Source organism: Populus euphratica, unplaced genomic scaffold, assembly GCF_000495115.2.
Source record: "Populus euphratica unplaced genomic scaffold, PopEup_1.0 scaffold2747.1, whole genome shotgun sequence".
Lineage (NCBI taxonomy): Eukaryota > Viridiplantae > Streptophyta > Magnoliopsida > Malpighiales > Salicaceae > Populus > Populus euphratica.
In genome coordinates, this window is record NW_011502526.1 from 8,111 (window position 1) to 19,368 (window position 11,258).

The 11,258-nt window shown below is 31.6% G+C and overlaps 1 pseudogene; it reads left to right on the forward strand.

Moving 5' to 3' along the window:
• The first annotated feature begins 3,579 nt into the window (after nucleotides 1-3,579).
• On the forward strand, nucleotides 3,580-5,724 carry LOC105119251 (putative F-box protein PP2-B12; annotated as a pseudogene).
• Nucleotides 5,725-11,258: the final 5,534 nt, after the last annotated feature.

Consider the following 11,258-nt stretch of genomic DNA (forward strand, 5'->3'; position numbering starts at 1 on the left):
AAGATGACAATTGAACATTGTAACAGAGACAACACTTCCTTTTCATACAATGATCGAATAAACTAGTATTGGTCAGGTTAAGTTAATGTTTTGATATAAACGAAATAAATATGAAAGAGGTATAAATATATTTAATTAAATAAATAAACACTATATTTCTAAACAAATTTATTTTTAATAGGTACAAAAAGTCAGGATATTTAGTTGAATATATATATACACACATATATATGCACACTGCTATGTTTAATAGTTTTACCAAAAATTTTTTTTGTTGACAATGACATTACCATTCCATCATGAAAATTGATAATTTCATTTATGTTGGCAATTCTATTAGAAAAAAAATTAATAATTAATAGTTTTGCAAATGAAAAATATACGCAAAAAAAATTACTTGTTAGAATAATTTTGTCAATAATAGTAACATATATAATAAAGTTTTTTCAACTTTTTAGAATATACCAACAGATTGACTTCATCATAATTCCATTGATGATAATGGCACTTGCAATAATTTTTTTCCAATTCTCTAGGATATTCAATCCGTCAATAACTCCCTTCGTGATATTAAAAAATATTTTTTTAAAAATAAAATTTTATAAAATAAAATAATAATAATAATAATAAATAAATAAAATTATGTAAAAATAAATTATCTTAATATAAAAGTTAAATATTCATTAAAAATTTGAATGTTCAAATAAATTTAAACTAGAACAATGGCGGCACGAAGAAGGAGGAGGAGGATGTTAATCATTCTCGGGACCATATGGCCTAAAAAGAGGCACACATGTACCACCTATTTGTGATTTTATATCCAAGATCATTTGGCAAAGTTATTCATAATTCGCAGAGAGTTCTTGATATGTTTCAAAGAGATTGGTCGTATATTTTTGTAAGTCCTGAGATTTGGTGTTTGATATCGATTTCAAGCTTCCAATGATTGAGACAATAAGGGTCATTCGCAAGTTCTTGGCTATAGTGTTGGGGAGTTCATACACCTAATTTCTATCAAGTCCACTAGACGATCTTATCTCTATCCACAAATCTACATTGAAATCCAGGTGGGTCAAAAAATCATCCCCATGACTCTCCCTCAACCGATAATTATATGTCTCTTGGAAATAAAAAAACAAAATCATCAAATTCAATTAAAAAAATAATAACTTACAAAAAAATGGTTGAACAAACATACCATAAAGTGTTGAGCGTGATTGTCAATGAACTATTGCACTTCTTTTTGGCGGTTTTCACTCCATAAGTGCGTCTCCACAAAAAACTTCATTAGGTTCGGCTCACGTCCAAAAGCTGTAGCTTGTAAAAAAAATATTGCAATTTAAATTTATTTATAAATAAAATAAATAAATTAAAGATAGATATAATTAAAACTAATTTTACTATCTGCTACGCATGTGAAATAAATAGAACAGAGCTGTTAATGTGAGTGGTAATCGAATTATGAATTTGTCAATTCTAGTTCTTAGCACTAGTTTATGAGTGTTGTGTGAATCGATCGGATATCATGTACTAAATATATTTTGCCCATATATTCTCGGGACATATGACAACCTAAAATCCTTTTAAATCGTCATATCATTTTAGCCTAATAGGGCATCATCTCTGATATATTTTTTAGCTTTTTTTTCCTCCTCATGTCAAAGTGATGCAATCTACATGATACAAGTATATAATTTTAATATATAAAATTAAAAAAATTAGCTTATAGTGCACAGGTCTTGCTTGATTCGATGAAGATTTCATCCTATCCTGATAACCATATGAACGGAAAATTAGCTGTCTTTCCTCGTCACCTTCATCCAAAGACAAAAAAATCAGAACACACTTCTGTTTGTCTTTATACTTATGGCCAAGCGGAGGTTTCAAGGATCAAGTAGATAAAAAGAGTGAAGACCCTAGACAATAAGAAGCCATCAAGAAGGCACCACGTGGGTAAATCTGTTCTGGTGCAAATATTTGTCAAATTGTGCTTCCTTTGTATGTATAAAATCTAAAGCCCAAAACCTTTATTTATTATTAAAAGGTAGAAGTTCAGACTAGGCACTTAGGGTGTGTTTTGGCACCACCATTTTATGAAGAATTGATTTTTTTATGGTATTTTCTGTTTTTCTTATATGTGAATATCAAAAATAATTAATGCCATGAACTCTTGAGACTTGGTGCTTGACATCGATTTCAAGCATCCAATGATTGAGATAATAAAGGTCGTTCGTAAGTTCTTGGATATAGTGTTGAAGAGTCCATACATCTAATTTCTATTAGATCCATTAGACGATCATGTCTTTATCCACAAATTTAGATTGAAATCCTGATATGTTGAAGTATCATCTCCATATCTCTTCCTCAATCGATAATTATATGTCTCTTGAAAATAAAAAACAAAATCATCAAATTCAATTAAAAAAATAATAACTTTCAAAAGAAAATGGTTGAATGAACATACCATAAAATGTTGAGCGTGATTGTTAATGAACTATTGCACTCTTTTTGGTGGTCTTCACTCTATAAGTGCGTCTTCACAAAAAGTTCCATTAGGCTTGGCTTACGTCCAAAAGCTGTAGTCTGTAAAAAAAATATTGCAATTTAAATTTATTTATAAATAAAAATAAATAAATTAAAGATAGATTTAATTAAAACTAATCTTACTATCTGCTTCGCATGTGAAATAAATAGAACAAAGTTGTCAATGTGCGTTGTAATCGAATCATGAATTTGTCAATTTTAGTTCTCGGCACTAGATTATGAGAGTTGTGTAAATTGATCGAATATCACGTACTAAATATATTTCGTCCATATATTCCCCGGAATGTATGATGACCTGAAATCCTTTTAAACTGCCACATCATTCTAGTTTAATAAAGCATTATTTCTAGCATATTTTTTAGTTTTTTTTTGCTCTTCATACCAAAAATCATGCAACTTATACGATAAAAATATATTTTATATGAGTTAATGACAAATTATATTTTAATATATAAAATTGAAAAAATTAGCTTATAGTGCACAGGTCTTGCTTGATTCGATGAAGATTTCATCCTATTCCGATAACCATATGAACGGAAAATTAGCTGTCTTTCCTCGTCACCTTCATCCAAAGACAAAAAAAATCAGAACACACTTCTGTTTGTCTTTATACTTATGGCCAAGCGGAGGTTTCAAGGATCAAGTAGATAAAAAGAGTGAAGACCCTAGACAATAAGAAGCCATCAAGAAGGCACCACGTAGGTAAATCTGTTCTGGTGCATATATTTTTCAAATTGTGCTTCCTGTGTTTGTATAAAATCTATAGCCAAAAACCTTTATTATTATAAGGTAGAAGTTCAGACTAGGCACTTAGGGTGTGTTTTGGCACCACCATTTTATGAAGAATTGATTTTTTTTGGTTTTAAATTATTTTTTTTGGTATTTTCTGTTTTTTTGATATGTGGATATTAAAAATAATTTTTTAAAAAAATAATAAAATATTATTACAATGCATTTTCAAATAAAAAACACTTTGAAGCAACTGTATTCTTAAATATGTTCTTAATTAATGTTTTAGGATTAAAAAAACAAAAACATGTTTGTAAATTAAAAAAAAAAATCTGGAAACCTGGGAAAAGATGGCTAGTGACAATGGGCAGGGGAATTGTCGTTGAACTTGCTTTCAGAAGGATGCATTGTGAATGTGCTGTCCTTTACGTGGCGGCATGCAGGCTGTCTATTGCCTCTCCATTGTTCAGGTCGGCCACAGAAACTGATGCCCTTTGGGAGAGATTCCTGCCCCGTGATCATCAATCTATCCTCTCCGAATCTGATAGTCCTCTGCTGATTTCTTCCAAGAAACAACTCTATGTCAGCCTCTGTGGTAATCCTATCCTCATTGAGGATGGTAAAAAGGTATCGTTTTCATCCCAATCCCAAATTTGGCAACATATTAAGTGACCCAAATTTCCAAAACAAATAGATTAGATAGGATTGTACAAGAAGATCAGACTATGTTGTCAAATTGAAGAGTTGGGATAAAATTCTTGGTTGTCTTCTATCTTTTTTTTTAAGAAGCATAATATTGTATTAAAAGACACTAAAATTAGGCGGAGAAGACATAAAACATAGGAAACTGCTTACAGCTCAAGTTTAGCAGATCTATGAACTGAAAATAACAACAAACCAGGAAACCAAAAAGAAACAATTAGTAGCTAATAGAAGCAAATAAAAGCTAAAATCAAAATAGTAGCTAAGAGCTAGAATTGTCTCTGGATATCTTGAAGAATCACCTCCTTTGTAGAACCAAAGCAATCTACAGATCATGGACATTAGCACGCACTAAAACAGAATCCTGCAACTTTTCATCAAAATCTACAAGAAAATGAACCAACATGGAAAACAATCCATTTTTCCTAATAGCCGTGCCCAAAAATTAAAGAAAATAGAAGACCCACATATCAAGCAAATTAAAGCCAAGCGACAAATTCAGAGTTTCTAAACACCCCCTGTTTGGCCATGTGATTACCCTCACGAAGAGAATGAGTGAATGTGAGTGAACCAAAACATGAAACTACTCTCTGAATAGAGGAGAAAAGATTGCGATGCAGCCATGGCCTATTATTGGGATTATTCATCCAGCTAATGACATTGGCCGAGTCAGATTCAATAATAATGTGTTTATGATGTAAGTAGCAATTAGAAGCTGATAATTCAATAGCTTTGACAACCGCTTTTAGCTCGGCTACATTGGAGTCTAAAATCCCAGCTGACAAGGAGAAAATGCCAAGAATGATCCCATTATAATTTCGCAAGACTCCGTCTATACCTGAGGGCCCCGGCTTCCCGAGAGAGGAGCCATCCACATTCCATTTGAAGTTATTAATCATAGGAGGAGACCACACAATAACTGCCCTTTGATTTTTAGAATTAGTTCATCGTAATAGCACTTCTGGTGACCTTATTAAATCTGAAGCGAAATAAGAAAAATCAGGTTCTATAGCCTTTATCCAAAAACAGAAACGAGTAATAATAAGGATAAATAATGTATCATAATTTAGGGTCATCTACTTAAATATCACATCATTACGATGAAGCCAAAGAGACCATACCACTGAAAAAACAGTATCAACCAATTTTTTTTTTGAAATTTTCTATAAATCAAAGAATCCCACCGAGAGAAAAGGGTTGCCAAGTTCTTTGGACAACACCACGCTAAGCCCCATCAATTGATAATTTGAGACCAAACTATCCAATGTCATGTACTGAAGTCTATCCGAGTATTTGGATTTACTAAAGGATTAGGATCTTTATGGTTTTACTACAGAGATTGTTATCTAATTGTGCCCCCCTTTTTTTGGCATGAAATAGAGCTTTTCATTGGAGAAAAGGAGCGAGAAGAAATGATATATGCTCTCAGCAACGGATCTCAGAATTGCACGGGGTGACGCTCCTGAATATTTGGGATGGGCTTCTGATCCTGGCTCAAGGTCTCTCTTCTTCTCATCCTGATGACTTTCCATGGTATATTTTCTGTTTTCTGCTTTTGTGGCGTGGATACAAATACAATTTCATGATTTCGAGCACCTACAGGTTTTCCGAAGTGGCTCACTTTTTTTGTGTATGCTGGCTTGAAATCAGTAGCAAAATCAATACAAGCATGCTAGCTATCACCAGCAACATTGTGTACAGGACACCTTGTCTTCAAGCTCTCCGTAGAAGCGCTTGGTAACCAGCCAATACAGGGTCACTATGGGAATCATTGGTGGTGAAAAAAGCATACGCGAACTCTTTGTTGGCATGCAGAAAGACAGTCGCGGTGGCAATACCGAAGTTCAATAAGGCCTATAATTGGTTCATCTGCTGCTGAAAGTAATTGGAATTATCCAAAGGAAAGAGGAGATGGATGGTCGCAGATTGAAATGGGTGAAATTCTTAGCAAGGAAGGGGAAGAAGAAGAAGAGCTGGAAACGTGGGTTGATTGTCAGTGGGATCGAGATCAGACCAAAAGAGGGTAGCTAGACGAGCAACAGTTTTCACGTATTAGTGATCATGTCCGCATTGTAGTGTTCAAATCAGTAACAATGTTTTGCATAAATAGCGAGAGCTTTTCCTGCTCTAATTTGCTGGACATTTCCTGTTTTTCTATTGATAATATCGAACCGCGTAGTGTCAAGTGGTGGAGCTCGAACAGATTTTTAGAGGGGCCAAATTAAGCGTCACTCAAAACATAATCCTAAGCACAGTTACAAGATCCAAGAACTTGAGATGGCTACAATATTTAATCTAAGAGTTAAATTTATTTAAGATCCAGGTTATGGGTTGATTCCACGATGAGATAACGAGTTGGTTGACGACGAGTTGACTTAGGACCTAATCTAAAGCGGCTTTATATTGAACCAAATTAAAATTAATTTAGGATAAATCTAGTCTGATTTCATAACTTATGCAAGCAGAGATGGCAACGCACTCTGCACCACCCCTTGGACCAGTGGACCTGTTAGTAACAAAATCCCCTGCCACGGGCAATAGCACATGGCAATTTCTTTGTGGAACATGAATAAGTAACAAGTGGCGTATAATTACTAGGATTATAGTTTAATTGATTATATTCTAAACTTATTTTTTTAAAATTATCAATTTAAATCTTATAAATTTTAAAGCTATTATAAACTTATATAATTATTAATTTTAATACCTATAAAACCAGTTAAGATATGTATACATCCACTTTAATCTAAAAAAACACATGGCATAATTAGCCATGATACAAGGAGAGATCTGTACAAGGGTGGCCATTGCACTTTCTTTTACGGACAGCATAACCAAAAGGTTTAAAGTAAAGCTGGGAGGCACCGTCTCTGACCCAGATAGCGATTTTTGTTGGTTTATATAAAAATATTTACTTAAATGATAAATTTTAAAAAATAATTTAAATTATAAAGATAAATTAAAAATAAATAGATATAATTTTCCCAAACTTAAAAAAGTTATGAAAAAATTTGAGCCTTAATGATTAATATAAATCTAATCAATAAAAAAAATAATACAACTATGCTCATAAAAATTAAAGGTTCTAAGTATTTAAGTGAAAATTTGATATAATTATATGAAGATATAATCTAGATAAATTATATAAATAATCTAATATGTATTTTTATAAATAAATAAAATAAGTCTAGATCTAGAAAAAGATATGATAATGTTAACCTGCATTAACCACATGAAATAAAGATAACAGGAGATCATACAAAAAAATTTCTAAGTAATTTTAAAAGCAATTTTTCTATGAAAAGTAACCGCGTTGCTTATTGAACCACTAAATATTTTTTCTAAAGAAATTTATTTTGTAACTTGTCGCACATCGAAAAATCCACGCGGCATCGGCTGGCAATTTTTTTGTTATTATTTGTGTTGGTTCTTTGGAGTCGCCACCTAGTATTATGGTTACTAGGAACCTATGGTCTGCGAGAGTCTGAGTAAGGGACTGGTTGTGCAAGGGGAAGACGCATCACCCCCAGTGCACCCTACCTTAGGTAAGCTGCATTATTTGTTTGATTGTTTTTCTAGGTCGAGTTTCTATTCGTTGGTCTTTTCTAAGGTAAAGGCAAATCTTCTTTCGTGAAGGAGTCTCTACCTCTTTGGGTTAAATCCTAACCATTCTAAAGTCTAAATTTTAAAATTGCCTTTATTTACACCTTGTATCTTTAATACTTGAGGGTGTACTTTATCGTGTAATTTTACACCCCACAAATATTAAAGTCTAGATCTTAAAAAAAAGGGTTAAAAAGAAAAAAAAAAGGGTTTTTGATATTTTGGCCAAACCTTAATGGATAATCATAAACTAGTTACGATACCCATTTTTTGGATTTTTAATCGTGAGAAAGATGTAATTTTTATATTTTGAGACATGCTTGAAAAATTCTTTAGGATTTGGCCGTATGCAACAAAATCTTTTTTTATTTTTCTTTTTTGAATTTTTTTGTTTTTTTTTAAAATATTTCAGAGAAAATCGGGTATTTTAATACTGGACTTGTATCTTACAATGTAAGTATACAACCCAATATTAAGAAAACTTGGTAGAAAAATATTTAAGAAAATCACAAATTTTTTTGAAATGATTTTTAAATTTTTTTTGAATTATGTATTTTTTTTACTATTCACGCACGTGAATAGTAACAATAGCATTACACTGTTTACGTGAATTATAATTCACGTGAACAGTGAAATAACATTTCACTGTTCAAGTGAATTATGTTTCACTTGAACAGTGAAATGCGAAGAAATGGTGCAGGGAGGAGAGAATTACTTAGTGTGGAGAGAGTCAGCGGCTTGGCTGGTGGCGCGTGGCATGACTGGAGGCGGTGAGGCCGGCGGCGTGAGCTGGAGGCCGGTAGGAGGAAGAAAAGAAAAAAAAACTTGTAGTTGAGAGAGAGAGAGGTGTTGCAAGCTTCGGTGAGGTGGTTTTATAGCTTCTGGAGGAGGGGATGATGGTGTGGTGTTTCGTGGGAATGACAACGGTGAGGTCAGTGGTGGTGGCCGGAGGCCACGACGGAGAGAAAAAAAAACAAGGGGCTGGTTGCAGGAAAAAATGAGCAGAAAAAGGTGATTTTCGGCCAACTTTGGGTTCGATTTTCTCCTCCCTCTGAGCATGAAATTTGCTCCTATTTATAGGCATGGAAAGAAGGTAATCTCGTCTTCAATGGGGAAAAAGTTTCCGCCCTTGATTCGACTCGAGGAATCCAGGCCTTTGGCTCAAAGTGTGCACCTCGAACTGCCAAATTTAACAAATCCCAAGCTGCAGGCTGCCCAAGGTGGCCACTTTAGGCCGACCAACGGAGCCTTTTGGAATCTTATAAACCTGACCGGACACTTCATGAGGCTAGAGGGGTTGTAGGTGAACATGTCGGTGCATCTGAAACGTTGCTACTTGGGCAGTTTTTCGGGGAAGACGATGAACAGTAACCTAGTTTTTTTTTTTTTAACTTCAGCCCCAAATTTACGGGCCTTTTTCATTATAGTCCTTAGTCTCAGATTCATGCCATTTCACCACTAATTGACCATTAAACTCTCAATTTCTTCAATTTGACCCCTGATTTCACTTGATTAACTTGGTAAAAATTAAATTTGGTTTCTTAAAATTCCAGTCTTCTCAATTAAACCCAAGTTAGACTCTCAAACTTAATGTTTCACCAATTAAGCCCCAAATAAAATTAATTTGACCCATTTAAAGTATAATTAAGTCCTTGCACTTAATTAAATCCTTTATTTGGACCTAAATTAATTCTTAAGCATAATTAAATTTTAATTTGGCCCATGATTAAATCAAATTGGCCTATTAAAAATTTAATTATGTTATTGGACTTAATTTTTATGCAAATTTCTCCAATAATCATTTAATTTGACCTTTGAATTTGTATTTTTCTATTTTTGGGCATAATAGGATACAATTAGGCCTTGAAATTCCTCCCAAAATTGCAGCTTTATTTTTACCTAGTCTTTCTAGATCACTTTTCCCCACATTTCTAGCCTTTATTTAATTTTTTGATTTTTATTTTTTTAAAAAAAGTGGATTTTAGGGAATAACCCAGAATTGGGTTATGACATAACTTATCAAATTGTTAGATCTTATAGAAATAGAAATTAGGCTCAAATGTTTCTATTTGGGTAATTTTATTATTTTTCCAAGTTTTTTCAGGTTTATTATTTTATTCAAATTTTTGTTTTAATTTTATATGTGCTTTCGGTTTTAATTGAAAACCTTCTTTCGGTTTTCTAGTTGTTTCCTAGCAAAGATATGCTTTTCTAGTCTATTTATAACTATTTTAAGCCTCTAAAAAGCCATAAATTACAAATTTAAAATTTATATTTACTGTTATACTTGAATATCATCATGATCAAGTACAAATTTTTTTTTTTTAATAAACAAATAAAAGATATCTGACATCTCAGTATTTGAAAGATATATCTTAATTTAAAAAATCATAAACTAAAATTATAATCATTAAAAATTCTAATTAATTAACAAAAAATTTATGGTACAACATTGATTATCTAAAAAAAATATTATCATCTTTTAAATATCCTACCTGAGATAAAATGCATTATTGATTTTATCTAAAATTATTTAGAATTTATTTTTTATTTTTTTATTTTCTTATAATATTCATAACTATAACATTAATGAGTATTAACTATAACAATTTAGTACACCATAATGATAATAATTTATTTATTATTTTATGACTTTTATCCCATTCAAATTATTGAATTCAAAACTAACGGTGGGTTTGGGAGCAAGAACATTCAAATCCTATTATTGGATCATCCTTACTTCATTTATTTATTATATTTGATGAAAAATATATCTTCAAATACATTATACTAGATTAAATTTTATTTTCAATCAATTTTAAAGACATTTCTTTTAAATTTCTCATAATCTTTTCAATATAAAACTTGCACACACCTAATACCATTTACCTTTAATACGAATGTGAAACAATTGTTATTAATAAAACACTAGAAGGCCGCATGAGGTAATGTTGTTCTCCCACACATGGTAGGCTCACACTCATGGGACCGTAAATTCGATTTCCCTATGAGTTTTTTTTTTCATCCTTTTTTTTTTATTATTTTTTAAGGACAAATTAAAAATTAACTAAGTAAAACATGTTAAGAAATAACAAAATTAAAAGAGATGACACTAAAGTGAAACATGAAGACTGATGTTTTCAAAAGAAAAAAAAAAGGTGCAACTAAGTCCTCATTCTTTATGAATTAAACAATTGGGTCCCTTTAATTTTAAAGTTTTAAAAAATGAATTTTGATCCAAATTTTATTTTTAGTTTTTGATTTGAGAGTGGAGAGATAAAATCATCTCGTTCCAACGACAAAGAAAGAAAATTATTGTTGATATTGATTCCAACAACCCAAATGATTGATTATCGTTGATATCGATTCCAACAATCTAAATAATTGATCTTGGTATCAAATATTTTTATTTGATAAAAAAAATACAATTTAAGTATTTTTTTTACCTTAAAATTACTTAAAACACATGTATATTCAAAAATATTTTTTTATTGGGTTTATTTCAAGTTCTTGGATGGGTTTTTGAAGTCATGAATGAATTTATCAAGTAGCCTAATATATTTTCTAAGTATTCTAGATAAACAAATGGATTGAAAAATGATTTTTGGGTCAAAAAAATTTTAGGCTTGATTTTTTAAAACATCACAGTCACCAAAATTTGAATAAAATTAAACGACGCG